The sequence below is a fragment of the Protopterus annectens genome, chromosome 5.part0 (assembly GCF_019279795.1).
Source record: "Protopterus annectens isolate FY-2018-M chromosome 5.part0, PAN1.0, whole genome shotgun sequence".
NCBI classification, from domain to species: Eukaryota; Metazoa; Chordata; order Ceratodontiformes; family Protopteridae; genus Protopterus; species Protopterus annectens.
Genome location: NC_056735.1, coordinates 1,721,811,806 through 1,721,831,526, shown reverse-complemented (window position 1 = coordinate 1,721,831,526; position 19,721 = coordinate 1,721,811,806). Strand labels below are relative to the sequence as shown.

The 19,721-nt window shown below is 38.7% G+C and overlaps 1 protein-coding gene across 5 annotated transcripts in view; it reads right to left on the bottom strand.

Annotated features, from left to right (window-relative positions):
• STXBP5L (syntaxin binding protein 5L) overlaps positions 1–19,721 on the bottom strand; it is a 4,174,867-nt gene that overhangs the window by 3,703,852 nt on the left and 451,294 nt on the right. The window lies entirely within an intron of this gene.

Genomic DNA, 19,721 nt, shown 5'->3' with positions numbered 1-19,721 from the left:
TTCAGTTTCCAATTTTAAAATATACACTTAAACAGTTACAATAGTACATGTACATTTCTGTTCTAATACAGTTGTAACACAAGTATCATATATAAATCATGTTGATATTCACAAATGCCATATAATTTATAAAATTCAAAGTTGATAGGCTGGCAATATCTCCTTTGGTGACAGTGTTAGGGGATAAATGGATCCTGATGGTAGTCACTATGGTATGAAAAGAAAGGCATATGCCAGATGACTGGAGAATGGGTTTACTACTGCCAGAGTAAAAGAATGAAGGGGATGCTCACAACTGTGAGAAGTATAGAGGTACTCAGGTCACACTGCATGAAATTGCTGGAGATAGTAATTGATACATGAATACCCAGAGTATTAGAAAGCAAGAAGGAGGACAAGTAGTTTGGATTCAAATTAAGATGCAGCAGAACTGACCTGATATTTGTAGTGAGACAGATACTGGAAAAAACTATAGATGAAGGAAGAATCCAACTGGGCATTCTTAGAATTGTAGAAAGCATATGACAAAGTGCCAAGAATGCTCATGTTGGCAGACCTGCAATGGTTCAAGATCCAAGAAAGTTTGGTAGAATTAGTGCAGGCTGTGTACAAGAACTCAGTGACACAAATACCAACAGTGTTCAGACTCACATAGGAATTTTCATTGGCAATGGCCCTGCACCAGGGTTCAGATCTGAATCTCCTTTTTATACTGGTGATGGACTACATTAACAAACAGGTCAAAGGGCACAGATCAAAGAAAGCTGCTCTATGTAGGCAATGCGGCATTATAGGCAGATTCTGAGCAAACACTTCAGCAAATGATAGGGTAATGGAATGCAAAACTGAAGGCACATGGGAAGAAACTGAGTACAAATAAAATGGTTGTAATGACAGTAAATGAGGGAAATCAGAAGAAACTGAGAATTGAAATAGAAGAACAAATAGTGAAACTGGGTGGGGTGGTAGAGGAAAATTGAAGTCTGAATGAGGAGGTAAAGGCTAGACTCAGAGGGGCTGCAGCCAGTTAGCACAGAGTGTAGTGTAGGGTAGTGCCTGACAGAAGAATACCAAAGAAGCTGTACTAAACAGTGAAGTAACCAGCACTTCTGTATTGTATGGAAACCTGGACAGTGACTGGAGAACAGCCGAGGAAGCTAAAGGTGATGGAGATGAAGTGCCTGAGATGGGTGGTAAATATACACTGTGGGACCAATGAAAAAATAAGGACATCAGAGCAGAAGACAAAGTGACTCTAACTGGAGAGAATATCAAAGAGAACAAATTATAGTGTTTTGGGCACATGAGCAGGACTGCAGAGGACAATTTGGTGAAGAAGATTTGGGGGAGACAGGAAGAAGACAAGATGAAATAAGGATGCCTAGTGAAGAGATGGATAGAGTGCATGAGAGAAAACCTGTGATGGTCAGGCAAGACTGACAAAGAAAGTTGAATATTGGCACTGAATCAAAAGAGGTGACAAAAGTTGATGTGACATACTGACCCTATGTAGAACATGGGAAAAAGTTGTTGATGATGAAAGCAAAATTATCCTCTGTGAAACAAATTATCATAAAAAGCAAATACGTACCATTAATTATCTTAATGCAAGTTCAAAGATTATATTTCAAAACATCTGAAACACCAACTATCCCACTTTCCAATGTGGTTCTGCTCTTGATATCTATACAGATGAGGTACAACAAATATCCTATAGATATACTGATCTTCATTCTTTAAACTTATCACATCATCACATAGCTAGGGAAGCAAAATGTCAAGGATTTAGATAAGGAGTACTGCACCTGTAAAGAATTTGTAAACATGTATGTGCATTCTCATATGTATTCAGGTCATCTCTTGCTCTCTAACTCTCTATCTCTATGTCTTTTATTTCTTATGGTTACTTCAGTATTTGGAGTTTAAAAAGAAAAAAAAACATAATAAAGCAGAAACAAATCTAAACAGTGAAAAATGCTGTATGGCAAAACTGTAGTACAAACCAAATGTAAAACCTCTTAAAAACATGTTGCATTATTTAAGAAAATTATTTTTTTCCATTTAACATTGCCATCTTATTGTAGTAGTCAGAACAATGCAATTCATGTTGAAGCATAAAGGTGTTTCAGTTCTTAATGAAATATAAAATAAAAAAGAAAAATATTTAAGAAGTATTGACTAATCTGTAATGTACATTTTAATTAATCAAAGCAAAGTCCACAAGTAGGATATAATATAATCCTGTTCTTGTATGCCAAGACTGAAGCAGTTTTGCAGTTCTGTTACTTCTCTGACCATAACAGATGTAGTAGTCGTTTTAAAGAAATAATAGCATTTTCCAATTGTCATTAAACTGTTTTTACTTGTATTAATGATTATGCATTTCCTTTATAACTGTGCAGATTCATTGCACATGCTCTGTAATTACTTATATCTGAGATCTTTCTTATTGCATGTAACCGCTTTGTGTCATCTGCATACTTTATTTCAATACTGTAATTTCAAACTGGAAGATCCAGTAGGAATTCAAACCACATCTTTTGTAACATCTAATTTCATAGCATTGAGTCAGCCATATTTGTTTTGCATCCATTAATGTATCCAGGTAAACATTTATGTATCAGCTCCATAATACTATAGCAAATGTAATAAAACCTCATACATGACTACATCAAAAGCTTTGATAAATCTTAATATGCATCATCATTGTGTTTACCACATCAATACTCTCTGAAGGTGAGCAATAAAATGATAAATCACCAAATATTATACCCATTTGTAACTTCTATCTTCTCCATGATCCAACTTCTATCCCGTTGTTTTTCACATACTTTAAAGCTTTACCAGCTTTGAACTATTCTGTTTAATACTTATAAGCAAAGGTCATCCAGTGTACAAAGTCTTTTACCTCTCTTCTTCATGCCCAAAAGTCTCAACTAGACTTCTTGCTAATCTTCTGGTAATGAGTACTCTTACCTATCCAGTTGTTCCATTTCTGGACTACTGTTTTCTCCACTAATACCTTAATATTGCCAGTACCTTTCTGTTCTAATATTTTATCCAGTCAGTGATTTCATTTACCTTTTTATCATTATTTTCACCCAATCCTCTGAACTACCGAATTTAAGTTTTCCTATTTTTTGACAAGTCCACTGCACTCCTGTATTGTTCTCTCTCTCTCTCGCTCTCCCTGTACATTTTTTTGCCTTTCACAGCCTTTTGCTATAATTTGACTCCCATCCTAATTTCATCCTCCCAATTTCAGTCCCCTAGCTTTTTCCATCTTCACTCAAACTCCCACTAACATTCTATTTTCTCCTGTTCTTCCACTCTTCTCAACCCTCTTCTCACCAAATAAGGAAAAAGACCGAATACAGTCCTGTGCATGGTTGCAAGCATCCTCCACATATGCAAGTTGTAGTTATTGGGTTTTCAACACATTAAGCAGCTTGCTGTGTTAACTTAGCCCTCAGTATTCATTCCGCGAAGGGTTCAATGCCATCTGAGTAAGAGGTACATCTGTGCTTCATAGATCAGCTCCACTTTCTGCTTACTGCTTTTTATTTATCTGTCCAGAAGCTCTCTTCTCCCCACTTCAGATTTTGGTTTCTTCTTTCACACTACGTTGTACTGCTGTGTTGCCATGTGCAGCATTAGCAGATTGCAAAGGTGGTGCTCTGCAGCCCACAGGTAGGTTGAAAACCATTATCCTCCCAGTTTATGTACTACAAAGGTGTAGCAAGTGTAAATGTAATGTTTTTTGAATCACTGAATGCTTTCTGTATTACCCAATTATAAGCTGTTACTTTGTAACATTACAAAAATTCTAGTGTCCTGAGCATGAGTCTATTATGTCATCTCAGATATATTCTGATCAAAACATATCTACTTGTACAGAAATGCACAAAACTGTTCAAATACATAAATGATCACTTTAAAAGAAGTCAAAATGATACTTCTTTTATGGAAACACACCAGCAAGCCTCCACACCCCCTTACCTGACTGCTCTCAGTCTAGAATCATTGCAGCTTGGAGAAAGAGAAATAGTCAAAAGATGTGTGTGTGTGTGTGTGTGTGTGTGTGTGTGTGTGTGTGTGTGTGTGTGTGTGTGTGTGTGTGTGAGCGCGTGCATGCATGTCTGCGCGCATGTGTGTGTGTGTGTGTGTGTGTGTGTGTGTGTGTGTGTGTGTGTGTAAAACCATTGTTATATTCTTACAGAACTGTTATTTTGGTTGCAAAATACTTCCCCCAACAGCAATTACATATCCTATACCAACTTTGAAACATTAGACAAAAGAACCATTTTACAGCAAAAAGATAAATAAATATGCATATAATACCAATAAAACAAATAAGTAATATAGTCCATTTTCAAGCACAATAATGCCCTCCACAATAGGAATTACAGGAAAATAATAGACCTGTAGCATCAGGTTTTACAACACCTATAGGCTGCCTGTTATTTCTGTATAATGCCCACTTTGTTGAGCATTATTGATTGCTTAATGGATCCACTAGTAAGATATGCTTACTGTCAAGGGTGCACTAATCCCTTCTTAAGTCTGATTCATTGTATAGGGCTGAACATTACCATGCCTTACAGAAGTTTTCCAAGTAGGCTGACAATATGTTTTAGTTTCAGTACTTACACACTGTTATTCTTTTGCAGCTCTTTTCTGTCTTTCTTACTTCTGTCTGGCTACTTCTGGAAGAATTTTCTTTAGCACTGGTTTTCTGCTGTTTCTCTCTCCTGCTTTACTGTCTATTCACAGTCAAAAGTCAACTAAATCAAATCAAGAAGATACATACTTCACCACAAACACTACTTTTTCTGTGTGTTAGCTTGTACACATGAGCAATCAACAGATTGATTTTCTACCATGACGGAGTCTTTAACAGTAAACTTATTAAATGTGTCTTTTTCCTGCAGTTTGTCAATAGCTTGTTGAGCTTTGAGTTCAGCTATGTTGACATATATAAAGTAAGCAATTTTCAGTGCTGGGAACTGGAAAGCAAGCTGTATTCCTACAGTTTTAAAATCAAAGCCGTGTAATGTGTGTGCTTAAAAGAGTTAGAGGATCATTTTGACCTGAGTCTTGTGAAGAAGAAAGTCTGCATTCTTGTCTTCATCAGTGAAGAAGCATTTGGTAAAGATGGCCCTTTAAAATGAAAGAACTATAATTGCATTTTTTTTCTTTTTAAGATGAAGTCATGCATTGATATTTTGGAACATACTTTATCATAAACTGCTTTTCAGTGACAAAAAGAATACATTGTCCCTAAGTGTTATATCATAAAATAAGGAAAATGTGTTTAAATTACTTGTGTCAATTTGATTATAATAAAAACTTCCCTTCAACAAATTATCTTTATACTTCAATTTAAATGTAGATGTCTGCAACAGGATTATAGCATACCCAAAACCCAACTACCAGTCATTTTGCTGGTGACAGTTGGGTGCCCAGTACAGAGTGTCAGTCATTAAAACTGAGAAATAAAAATGTCTAAATGAATGCTGCTATTTTCTTTATATGTATGTAGGACTACACACAATATAGCTTCCCAAACCATCGAAATTCAGACCATTTACGAATGACGATGTTAGAAGGTGACGAATGCACTCGTATGCACAATTATGCTATTTACTTTGGTGGATAAACTAGCACTATTTTTTTAAAAATGATGATTGTTATCACTGATACAAATTACCAGTGTTATTTATATTTAAAAACACCTCTTGAGGTTATAACTAGTCCCCCTCAAAATAACATAGTGGGTATCAAATCCCCTGTTGTAAACAACCACACTTTTGTCACTATGAGGTGTATTTTCTGACAGTGCCATTCCCTGAATTAAAGGAATACTATAGTTGCAAAATTTAAATGTGATTTCCTTAAAAATAATAGCCTCTCCATCTTCTCATTAAAATTCCCACAACAACTGACCTATGGAATGTCACATGATTCACACTAGTGATAACAACGGGTGCCTAGCTCAAAGAAACAAATACAAACTTGCTTTACAACCTATATACCCTGTTTTGTTTGTAATAAAAACATTATTTACTTCATAAATATGTCCATGCACTAGCATGCAGACTACCTTACAGTAACACTGAATGTATCCAAGGTCCAGATTCTAGTATACTAGTAGCACCATTGAATATCTATTCTATTATTACCAGTCCCAAGTCAAAGATCTACATGACTGTCAACTGCAGATATGCTTCTTTATTCCAGTAATATACTACCTGCTTTAATCAAATCTGACCAAAACATATTTTGCTAAAAGCCAGAAGCTTGAATGTTTATACTGCCAAAAGTGTTGCAAGTCAAAATTCAGCATGACAAAAAGAAGTCTAGCTGAATGGAACATCTGGTGTATATCCAACAACTTCCTTACAACCTGGAAATGTAAAATTCATAGATGACTAATATCTTTTGGGGAGGGATGTAATCCCCTCTGCGCCTCTACACCCTTGTTACTAAACTGTTATGGTGCAATATTGGGGATAGGGAACATTAGTTGTTAGCTTTGTGGATATCAAGGTGCTTTCATAGTACTGGATCCTTGGAAACTCAATAGGCAAGGCTCTGGTCCCCTCTCAAAGTTGAAAGGACATGGAACATAATGAGAGTACTTTAAAGTGATCAGTGTAGAGCTGAGCAATGTGGACATATTGCTCAGTGTCTAATAAGGAAATGCTGTGGTCTCTTGAGGTGGGTCATGTGCTTAGATAAGTACATACCAAAGGGGGCATTATACTCTAACTGGCTTGATAAGGGAGGAGTAGAAGGGAGGCTTATGATTTCCTTGCATCTAGAAGATATAACCCCATTATTAGCCTGGCTATATAAAAGGATTTACTTCTATGTAGTAGTTATGTGGTGGTGAAAAAATAGTTCATTACCAATGAAGGTGCCCAAATCCCTAAGAGCTGAGTCTTTTTTTTTTTTTTGGGGGGGGGGGGTGCTGACTATGAGATAGGATGGCTGTGTGGGTTTGTCAAAGGACAGGATGCTGCATTTCTTGGCATTTCATTCGAACTTGTGGTCTAAACACCATGAGTTGGTGCGTGTAAGGCCCACCTGTTAAATCCAGTGGTCGGTTTTGATGTTCATACCAGCAGACACCAGTAAGCTTCATCAGTGACAGGCCCTGGGGTACACGATTAGTAACAACACTTTTGTTTGAGCATGTACCTGCAGCACTAACAGAATAGTTACTGCTGGTGAGCCAGTGTGCTATCCAGCGGATAATACAGGAGTTTACATTGTGTTTGATTAGCTTATTAATGATGCCAGAATGAATAAGGTATCAATGACTTTGGCCAAGTCCAAGTACACAGCCTGAACTGATTTGCCCGAGTTTTACACTTCAGTCACTTGTTCAAAAAATCCACCATGTGTAAAAGGCAGGAGCTGCCTTTAGCAAATCCAAATTGATTTGGGTGAAGGGTCTGAAGACTGCCAATGTCTTTGTTAATGAGTTCCATAATGATTTGATTCCCTTACTGATATGATCCCCTTTGTGGAGTGGAATGATTAATCAGTTCTCCCTATCTCTGGTACAATTCTAGTGGAGAACATAAGATTGAACAGACTTAATGATTCAGCCAGACAATGTTTGGTGCTAACAAGAAGACATCATGACATGTTGTCCAGGCCAATGGATCTAGTGTCCTTAGGTCCTGCTCAGAGGTGGCTGGGGAGGTGCCATATGCATAACAATGATAATTATGAGGAGATAATGGAGTAAAGTTTGAACTGAAGTAGTCTAGTAATATGTTAGTTATGTCTTCAGAGGATAGGTAAGAGGTGTTATTTTGTGTTAACACAGAGTACTGTTGGGTATTGCTTCTGATGTTCCTCACATAGCTAAACAAAGCCTTGTGGTTATCTTTAGCATGAGTGGCAATTCTCAGTCTATACTTGCTTTTGTTTCTAAGTTCTTCTTTGACATTTCTGAGTTCTTTTCTAGCTCATGGCGTATTACTTTTCCTTTACTGGCTATGTGGGTCTTTCTCTTACTGTATAGCTTGTTAATACTAATGTTTCACTAAATGGTTTTGTTCTTACAAATGGCACTGTAGTTTTGCTTATTTGGGGCCATGGACTCAGTGCACTCCTGGAGGTGGGCATAGAACTTAACTGTGAATTTGGCTGTGTGACATGCAGTCATCTGGGAGAGGAACATGTTTGAATTTCATCAGGTCATCTGTTATATGGAGCAGATCTGCCTTGGAATAGTATCTGAAGAAGGAGAGGTTATGAGGCAACTCAGAGCTTTTACTTAACTGTTACTGCATGGTGATAAATGTGACCAGTGACTAGTCAATGATAGGTGATGAGTAAGACGAACTAAGTTAGTGAGAATCAGGTCTGATGTTTTTGCCCCCCTCATTTAAGTTTGGACTAGTTGGTCCTAAGGAATTGGCATTAATGAACTCCAGGAATCCTTATACATACTTATTTCAGATGGTATATGTTCCCCAATTACTGGAGGGGTAGTCGAAGTCAGCCAAGAGGATAGTGCTGGAATTTATAGTGAGTGATGCCAATTTGTTTGGGGTATAGTAGTTGCCAACAACGTAGCATTTAATTTTCTTTAGTGGGAAAAGGATGTAGAGGAATTCAAGGTCATTGTCATACTTTATGAGTTTGCAGATGAATTTTGTTTAGAATCACAGATGCACCCCCTGCAGCTGCATCTTCAGTTCAACAGTGAGTATGAAGGGGTGGTAGGCATTAAATCACTGCATTGTGGGGGAGGGATGCTTTTGTATTTCAGAACAGCAAAAACATTGTGGGAGTGCTTTTGTTGTTTTGAAACCATGTTTCAGTAACTACACCTATATCTTTATTTTCCAGATTTAGAAATGCCTGTAAGGAATGTAACATTTTGTTAAAGCTTCTAGCATTAAGCAGCGCCTCCTTAATACTGCTTTGATTTTGCTTGGAGATGTTATATATATATATATATATATATATATATATATATATATATATATATATATATATATATATATATATATGCAATTTGTTGAGATGACTTGCCTAAAAATGTCATTATGGGGAAGGAAAAATTCTTGGCCAATATACATAAGCCACGAAGAGAGAGAAATGCAGATGCAGGACATCCCTAGCAGAGCAGCTGGGCTGTCAATCATCTCATTCCAGGCTAATATATAATGAATCTCTTTAGAATAACAACTCAATTATCTTTTGTTTGTGTTGAGGCATCATTCTTGTCCAGGGTAGAATACTGCTCAAAACTAGTTTCACATTAATTTCAGATGCATATTCTGATAACTACATTGTGTTCCTCTTCCTATAATCCAAGGAGGTGCATCTCAAATCATTCACTCTGCTATGTGCAGTGGTCAGGGCATATGTGTACCTGTGGTAAATGAACTTGAGGGCTCTAGTGTCATTGTTAATCCTGGCATATCTGAAGAAGTTGTCACCCTGTCTTTGTTCAACCTGGGGAGTAGAGAATCTGCCTACCTAAAGAGTCTCTTATGACCAGGACGTTACCAGAAGTACAACTGTAGTGCTGTTGCCATAATGGCTTCTACATGCTGGTTGTGTGACCCCTTTTATCACTCTGTTTACTATAGTGTGAGAATGTGCTGTATGTGGTTTAGATCTGTTGATGCTGGGGAGCATGCAGCAGGCAAATTTGAAAAATTAAGCTGATATCTATCTTCAGGAGTTCTAGGAGGCATGGGCAGAGATGTTTTAACTGCATCAATTTTGTTTTCACAGTATGTGGTTATTGCATAGGTGTGGATGTGGCTTTAGCCACTGTTAAGCTCACTGCTTGCTAGTGATTGAGTGAAGGAACTCTTCAGTATAATTAGGTATTTACACCTCTCACAGACAAGAGTCCTTTGCAAGAAGTAGGAACTCATTTTTTGGTAAGCATGAGGCAGTTCTTACACTACCTGGTATCTTATGTCCTACGAAGATAGATAATCCACAGTGTCCCTATGATGACCAGTGCTGCTAAGAGAGAACAAAAGAGGGCCAGGGCAAATAATAAAAGGGAGAAGCTTTTTGGAATGAAGAAATGCAGGACCATGCAGCTTAGAGATGGATCAGAGAAACTCACTCAAGTTAGCTCACATCAAGTCATCCCTGTAAAAGAGTTTAGGCAGAGCAGAAGTAGATAAATCACAGGAGTTAGAAGGTTGCGGCCTTTCAATAGTACAATATGAGAGACTTTTCTTGCATGGACCACCCATTATGTAAATGAAATCACTGCAGTTAGGCAAACGGTGAATGTACATGAAACAGGTCTTTACAGTCTTATCGGAACAACAAGGCTAATCTACACTCTGTGCAGCATGCACTAAACAAGAAAACAAATGAACGAATCTAAAACAAGTGAAATTTGGAGCCCAGGTGCTCTAAGATACTCAGTACCTGCAGTGCTTACTCTAACTCTCACTTAGATTAATCACTGCCAGCCATGACAAAAAATAAAAAGTTGAGTTCTGATATCTTATGAATTCCGATCCACATCATCCTCTGCTGCTGTACGCACCTGGCTGGGAGAACGCTCTAAATTAGTTTCTACCCTGCATTTTCCCCTTGAGACCTCGTCTGGGTTGTTACACATACCTACAAAAGTCACTTGACTCATCCTTTGTCCAGCAAGTTTACCTCTCTGCTGCCTCAACCCCCCGTCGGGAAGGTTCATTCAGGTCTATCCCAAAGGACACAGAAGAATTGTTTCTACCCTGCATTTTCCCCTTGAGACCTCGCCTGGGTTGTTACACATACCTACAAAAGTCACTTGACTCATCCTTTGTCCAGCAAGTTTACCTCTCTGCTGCCTCAACCCCCCCGTCGGGAAGGTTCATTCAGGTCTATCCCAAAGGACACAGAAGAATTGTTTCTACCCTGCATTTTCCCCTTGAGACCTCGCCTGGGTTGTTACACATACCTACAAAAGTCACTTGACTCATCCTTTGTCCAGCAAGTTTACCTCTCTGCTGCCTCAACCCCCCGTCGGGAAGGTTCATTCAGGTCTATCCCAAAGGACACAGAAGAAGTATGTGTAACTACTGCCACTAAGCTTCTGCATTTATACTCCTTGTTGTAATCTGTGTAAGCTGTCTCCCTGCCAGAACTGCCAGCGGCCTACATCCCCCTCTCATCTTTGTCTCTCTACTCTTACCCTTATCCACCTCCCAAATCCTGTCAGGCCCTTTCCCCTTCAGTCCTCTTTATCCCACTCATTGCCTTAGTGGACTAGTGTATTTCTACATTTAACCACTAGAGGGTGCCCCCCCCCTTTTTAATATTCCTTACTATTCTTACTCCTTGCATTTTACCTCTCCAGCCTTTTTCTTTACTTTTCATTTCTTTCTACATGTATTTTACCTTTACTAGCCTTTGCTTTCCTGTCATCTCTCTCTAAACTCCCAGCCCTCTCTACCCATTATTTCTAGAACCTTACTGACTCTGTTTCAGCTTACTTTCCTGCAATTCTTACCCCACTGATTGGCTCTCGTCCTTCTCCTGGTGTTTTTGCTCCTGTCTCTCTCTTGCCTGACTTACATTCCTCTAGCCTTACTCTGTACTACCTTACAACTTTCGTGGATACCTTAGCCTATTTTTGACTTTCCGTCCTACCCTCTGGCTTGCTCTCTACTCTTTGTGGCTCCTCCCCTATCTCCATAAAACTTCCACCTTTTCCCTGTTAGCTCACATCCCTGCTCCTCCCCCCCTCACTCCATATCCGCCTAAAGCTGATATATTCCCTCCCTCATCTCTGGGCGCCATCTTTAAACCCCACTCATCCTCTGCTGCTGTACGCACCTGGCTGGGAGAACGCTCTAAATGTAAGTACTTAATGTGCTTTTGTTTTTTTGTTACGCTTCAACCAGGATTTCCATTACTGTTCTTAGACCTGATAATTTTAACAATTATATGCTACATAACACTAGCGACTGTTCAGGTGTTTTTTTATAACCTTGCTGTGAGAGGGAAAGTTCCTTATGTCGACATTTAGTGTTACATTTGAGAGGCATTTATTTGCTCTGTATCACTAGCGACCGCTGTTTTATGTTCTTATAATGCCCTTACTGTGTTAAGACATGTTCTTTTCTGCTGTAATACGGTGTTTAACTTGTAGCGTATGTCTGCATTTTTAAAGACCTGTTCTATGAGTATTTATCTAAAGTTAGTGTGTAAGATAAGGGTTTAAAGAATAACCTATGCGAACAATATCCCTGTTATAACAGTACCGGCTGAGGACCTGTTCTATTGAACAACATTTAAGACAGGCGCTCCAGATTATATTCGCTTGTTTTCCATGTATTGTATAGCTTTTTCTTATACACTATCGACTGCAGCTTCTGAGTGTTTTACATACCTGCTGCTTTAAAGAGAGCATCAGAGTCCAATCGCTTACTTAAAACCCTACGTACAGGGATTGCTGCTGTAGATAGTGCAGCAGTAGCGATTAACACCTGCATATTTTTGCTTCTTACTTACTTAAACCCTAGCGACTGCTGCTTTAAGAGAGCATTGGAGTGTAATCGCTTATTTAAAACCCTGCTTATAAGGATTGCTGCTTTAGATAGTGCAGCAGTAGCGATTAGTATCTGCATACTTTTAGTTCTTAAATACTTAACCCTAGCGACTGCTGAATTTGTTTTTTGCCTCCTGCTGGTAGTAATACACTGTTACTTAAACTACTTACTGCGCAACATGCCAGCTTCCACGTGCGAGTGTTCTTTACACGCCTGGCTATTTGCAACTACTGGAAGCGTCTAGGAGCTATTATTGCATTGATGCAGTAACACAGGGGCACGCTATTTATTTTGCAGTGCCTACTGTTGGAACTAGTGTATTTCTAATGATATTGTTTTACTTAAACTTCTATTGCATTTGAGCCTAGTCATATACCTCTATATGGACTACAGCATTTAACTGTGTATTCTACCATTGTGTTACAATAACATTGCCATATTGCCATATTACCTCTACTGCTGATTGTATGTGTTCTGCAATATTTCACTGTATTTTATATATTATACCTAGCCACTATCTGCTCCAAGTTTTAGTATTGTTAGTGCCTTCAATCACTTTTCAGCTGCCTATCACCACTACTGAAGAAACGTTGTTGTTACTCCTTTACTAATTCTCTCTCTTCTTTCTCCCCTGTCTCCAGTTGTTTCTACCCTGCATTTTCCCCTTGAGACCTCGCCTGGGTTGTTACACATACCTACAAAAGTCACTTGACTCATCCTTTGTCCAGCAAGTTTACCTCTCTGCTGCCTCAACCCCCCGTCGGGAAGGTTCATTCAGGTCTATCCCAAAGGACACAGAAGAAGTATGTGTAACTACTGCCACTAAGCTTCTGCATTTATACTCCTTGTTGTAATCTGTGTAAGCTGTCTCCCTGCCAGAACTGCCAGCGGCCTACATCCCCCTCTCATCTTTGTCTCTCTACTCTTACCCTTATCCACCTCTCAAATCCTGTCAGGCCCTTTCCCCTTCAGTCCTCTTTATCCCACTCATTGCCTTAGTGGACTAGTGTATTTCTACATTTAACCACTAGAGGGTGCCCCCCCCCTTTTTAATATTCCTTACTATTCTTACTCCTTGCATTTTACCTCTCCAGCCTTTTTCTTTACTTTTCATTTCTTTCTACATGTATTTTACCTTTACTAGCCTTTGCTTTCCTGTCATCTCTCTCTAAACTCCCAGCCCTCTCTACCCATTATTTCTAGAACCTTACTGACTCTGTTTCAGCTTACTTTCCTGCAATTCTTACCCCACTGATTGGCTCTCGTCCTTCTCCTGGTGTTTCCCGCTCCGTTCGCCCTTCGGGCTCACTCCGCTCCCCTACCCTGCCCCCAAATCCCACCCACCCCCAGTACCTCTAGCTATATCCCTCTTGTCTCTACACCTACTTCCTCTCTAAACCAATCAACCTTCATCAACATAGACACACCCCAACAACCTATTATCCAATTTGTAACCACACCCATAGCTACTACATATTTTACATTCTGACTTCTAAACTCTCACTCACCTACCCAGCTTAATTGCACCCAGCTCCACTCTTACTACTCTTTTATCTTACTCAACCTACACAAGATTTGTTTCTCATCACATACATAATTAAAGTACAACACATATATTACAACTTTCACACTCAATACAAAGCAACTTCTCAACATGCCCCTAAATCCTTCATCCCTCATTATTCTTCTATTGCTCTCCATTAAACTATCATATCTTTATCACCTCACCCAACCACATACTCTTTACCTTTCACAACCTTATCATTCAACCAACCATCTGAACTCCCCACTGCCACAATCACACACTCCTATCTCCCCCCATCTTTACCCAATAACACAGCTCTACACCTTCTCATTCAAAGTTTTCACCCCTCAGAAAAATTATATCCCTTTAGTAACTATACACCCCTTGGCCATCACAGTAGATACTAATCATTTTTTCACCTCTCTCAACTATCTTTTGAACCCCATCCTTAATTTCATTACCAGTCTTTTATCTGGTGATATCCATCCCAACCCTGGCCCCTCCTCATCTTCCTCCTCTCACAAGCCTATATTCTTTACTTCTATTAACTCACAAAGTATAGTGAATAAAGTTCCAATCCTCCATGCATGGCTTATCTATAACAAACCTGACATTCTATCTATCTCAGAAACATGGTTAAAACCCTCTATAAAAGATTCTGAAATAACCCCACCCACCTATTCAATCATCAGAAAAGACAGGACCCAAAGAAAGGCGGTGGAGTTGCTCTCCTATCTGGCGTCTACCTTGCTAGTCACCCCATATGACAAACCTATTCCTACATTTAATAATGCTGAAATACTCCTTTCTCTCCTACAAGTTAACAAGCACAAACACATATGCCTAGCATCCCTCTACATTCCCCAGGGATAATATTTCTACACTTTCGAAAACATTCTCTCTTGGCTCTCTGATAACATAAGCAATGAAACCATAATCCTAGGAGATGTAAACATTAATTGGACCTCCATTCAGTCTCCAACCAATCATCTTAACATCAATCTATATAACTTTTCCCAACTAATCAACACCATAACCCACCCATCAAAGGACCCTCCAGTGGCACCATCCTTGACTGGATTCTAGTGTCACACCCCATTATTTTTCTGATAGCGGTACACTACCTGACCCTCTTAGTGATCATCTGCCTACTTTCACTCACCAACTCCCTGCATCTCCTATTGCACCCACAACTACATCACTACCATAATAACAAAAGTTTCAACCCATCAATCTTCATAGATTCCTAAAGGCAATCAATTGGAACAATCTAAAGACACTGCGCTTAGAACAAGCAGTTACTCACTTTAACTACAACTTCTTAGGAATACTTGATTGCCAAGCCCCACTAAGAACTAAAAGAATAAAAATAAAATCTGCCCCATGGCTAACCAAAACCACATTATCAGCTATGCGCCTTAGAGACAAAGCCTGGGGACTCTACCTGAGAAATAAGACCTCAGAACAACATATTGCATATAAAACCCTTAGAAATAAAGTTAAAAGTTAATTATCTCTGATAAACAACAATACTTCTTCTTACTCCAAAACAATAACAAAACTAACCCCAGAGATTCTGGAAGGGATCTCCACCCTTCTAAACCCTAGCAAACCTCATACCCCAACCCCAGACCCTAATATCCCAGACTTGGATTTAGCTACACAGTTCAACTCCTTTTTTATCGACTCCATTAGCAAACTCACCTCCTCCTTTACAGGCCCCACCTCACCTTCTAAGACACCCCTTCCTTCTACTGCAAATAACCCTATCCCCAATTCTATTTCACCCCACCAATCTTCCACCTTAACCACCTTTCAGACTCCCCTCCACCTGTACCCTCCTCTAATTCTCCCTCTCTCCATCCTTCTCTACTTTCACTAAAACCTATACCCATGGCCACTATAAAGAAACTCCTTCAGAAACTGAAGCCATGTACTAATGCCCCTGACAATATTCCCTCCTACTTCCTACTTATAGCAGCAGATGCTATTGCTTATCCTATTAGCATCTTAATCAATCGCTCCATCCATGAATGCATTGTACCCCAATTGTGGAAGCAAGCATTCATAATCCCCCTACATAAAGGAGGCAACAATTGCAACATCAGTAACTTTCGTCCCATTGCTATTCTGTCCCCCATTTCTAAACTTCTAGAAAAGTGTATACACCTTCAACTTTTGCCACATCTCTTAGACAACAACCTGCTAACCCCTACACAACATGGATTTAGGCCAAATCATAGCACCATGACAGCCCTGTTGGCCTTCCTTGAGACTGTTAACACAGCACGTGATTCGGTCACATCGTCTCCACCTTACTACTTGACCTCTCCAAAGCCTTCGATACCATTTCACATAACTTGCTCTTAACCAAACTGTCAGAACTTAACCTCTCTCCCTCTACCATAAACTGGTTCTCCAGCTACCTATCAAATAGATACCAAGCTGTAATATGGAAAAAGGCCACTTCCCCATTCCTCAGTACCCTTACTGGAGTTCCTCAAGGTTCTATTCTTGGTCCCCTCCTCTTTAATATATTTATCAATGATTATCACAAATCTATCCCATTTGCAAACATCATCAATATGCAGATGATTCAACCATCATCTGCTCTGCCACTTCCCCCTCTCTGCTCCAAAAACTTACTCAGGAAGCTTTTTCAATTACTGAACATTGGATGAAATCAAATCACTTAGCACTCAATGCCTCCAAAACAAAACTTATGGTATTTACTCCCTCAAAATCCACTTCCTTCGACATGAACTCATTCTCAATTACCAGCCAAAATAACTCACCCCTTGAAATAGTGTCCGAAACTAAGCTACTTGGTGTACAGATTGACAATCAGCTTAGTTACAACTCACATCTTCAACTAAACATTAAAAAAACCCATCAAAAACTAGGTATGCTATACCGTCAGAACCAATACCTTACAAGTTCTTCCAAAATCACACTCGCTTCCTCTTTTCTCATCCCCTCTCTTCTCTATGGGGCTCCATTATGGACCAATCTTCAGACTTCTCTAAAAAAACAGCTTTCCTCCTGCTATAACAAAATTGCCAAATTAAGCCAATAGCCATAGGTCCACTACTCATCACTGTTCCTCTCTCCATAAACTAAACTGGCTCGAATTACCAAATCAACTCATATATATACAGCTGACTTTTGCTTATAAGCTCATCCTTAGCCCCTCTCTCTGTCCCTCCCTGTCTTCCGCCTTCAAAATGCACCTACCTAACAGAGTCTTAAGGTCTAACAATCAAAACCTACTACAAGTACATAAACCATCTCATCCCCCAGGTAAGCACCTACTATCTTTTACTCTTGCTCGTCTCTGGAATTCACTTCCACCATCCATTCGTACCTCCTCTAACCAGTACATGTTCAAAAAATCTCTTCATTCATACCTAAGATCCCAATGGGATTGTTCTTGCTCCCTCGCCTCATAATTCTATGTTATCCCATTCTTCTTCCCATTCTTCTTCCCATATCGATACATAACTCTTCCTATCTAAGCTTCGTTCCCTTAGAATACCTACCCTGTAATGCAAGTCTATACAACTTTTTTGAATGCATAAAACATTACTCTTTTAACTTATTCCCCTGACATTTATTCCACATCAGATTGCATTGTTTTGAATGCTTCTTGAATTTTTGAACCTAAATGTATTAAATGTTTTTATCTTTTACTCTGTATAAGTATTATTGTAATTTTTGCATGTACCTGTTTTTGTCTGTAATTGGAGCTTTTCTCCCCAGGACTCCATTGAAAACGGGTTCTTTTGGCCCAATGGACTATCCTGGTAAACCAACTGCAAATAAATAAATAAATAAATAAATAAATAAATTTTGACTAAAGAAAACATAACTATAAATATAATGGCTTACACATAGAAGTATTCTTGTTTGCAACTGTTCTGTCTAAATATAGTTTATTCAAAGCACATCTGTTCTTTCTTTACTTATTAGTGGTATTACATTTTTCAATCTAAGATATCCTGTATTCTCCTTGGCCTGGTTTCAGGAGGTCAGAAAATCATATACCTGTGCTTGGACTTTATTTGTTCTCAAGTCACCTGATTAATACAGTACAGGGTTGAGAGGTCACAGCCTATCCCAGCACTGAACTGGTGCAAGGGTTATAAATTCATTCTGAAGAAGGTACTAAATGTATTGCAGAATGCAGGCACACACACACACACACACACACACACACACACACACACACACACACACACACACACACACACACACACACACACACACACACACTTGCTCTCACTGTCAAACAACACATACACCTACGGGCAGCATAGAAGATGACCAATTAATATATTAAGCATCTGCTGAGATGTGGGAAGAACTGAGGCATTCAGAGAAAAAACAATGGGACACAAATGAAAGGTGCAGACTCCATACAGAAGAAACCCCATCCAAGTACAAAACTGTATGATACAGCAATGCTAACTTTTGTATCACCAGGACATAAGCAAACTACTTGTTATTACTAAACAAAAGCATAAGGTCCTTGTGCAAGCGATAAAATGCACTAACAGGCAGAAATATGGTTAAGCAGTATAAATAACGGATATAATATTAGGACTGACCTACGTGCTGTGACCATATTTATTCAGTCTTTTTATCCCTATTGTTCATAGTGATGACTATAAATTGGTGTCTTAATGGCTTGACAGAATAATTTAAATCCAGTATGAGCCATCTTCATGAAATATAGTTATAATGAATGTATGTAACGTTTACTCTATGCAGTTCCCATTCAGAGTGCACCTAATATCACACTTCTCAGTTGCTGTTTATGCTTCAGCAATTACTAGTGCTATTTTCTTCACCAGTGTTAAACCACTTTCATATAATCTTTAGTTACGTCTCTAGCATTTAGCACCTCAAGTAACTGAAAGACACAAAACTAGGAATTTTTATCATACTTCTGAGATATGCATGGTGTATTTTTGCAGTGCAGGCATTTAGCAAACATTCGTAAATTAATCTACTCAAAATATTAGAAGATGGAGCACCAGATGAAAACTCTGTAAGGAGATTTTTCCTGAATGATAGCATTTCAATGAAAATTCTTTGAAAGACCTGTAAAGCACAATATTTAAATGGCTTATTTTTTAACCTTTTCAATAAGTCCTCCAGTTTGGACAGGAAAAAGTGTCTCAGACTGTCAGTTGCCTCTAGAAAAACTACTTGTGCTTTGCTGAATGTAATCATTTGTAAGTACGTTAGTGATTTCATAAATCATTAGCAGAAGCAGTCATCTCACTGCAGAGCTGTTCACTGAATTAATTGACAGCCTGCATCAGACATCACATATTCCTTGATAAATGTAGTCCTAATAATTAACAGCATTTAATTTGGTTTAGACATTCTTACACCTTTAGGACAAGGGTACATCTAAAAATTATCCCTTCAGACCACACATTGAGCTTAGCACCATGAGATGTTGCTTCTATTCCTGAAAGCTTTGCTTAATTACAGTTTGCTATCTTAAGCTTATTAACTCCAGCTACCTATGAAAGTTATGCAACTGATTAAACAGTTTTTTCTTGAAGATTTTTCTGTATCCATTGCAATGTTTACTTTTTCATGAGTTACTGTGAGAAAAGAATTTCATTTCTTATTAACTT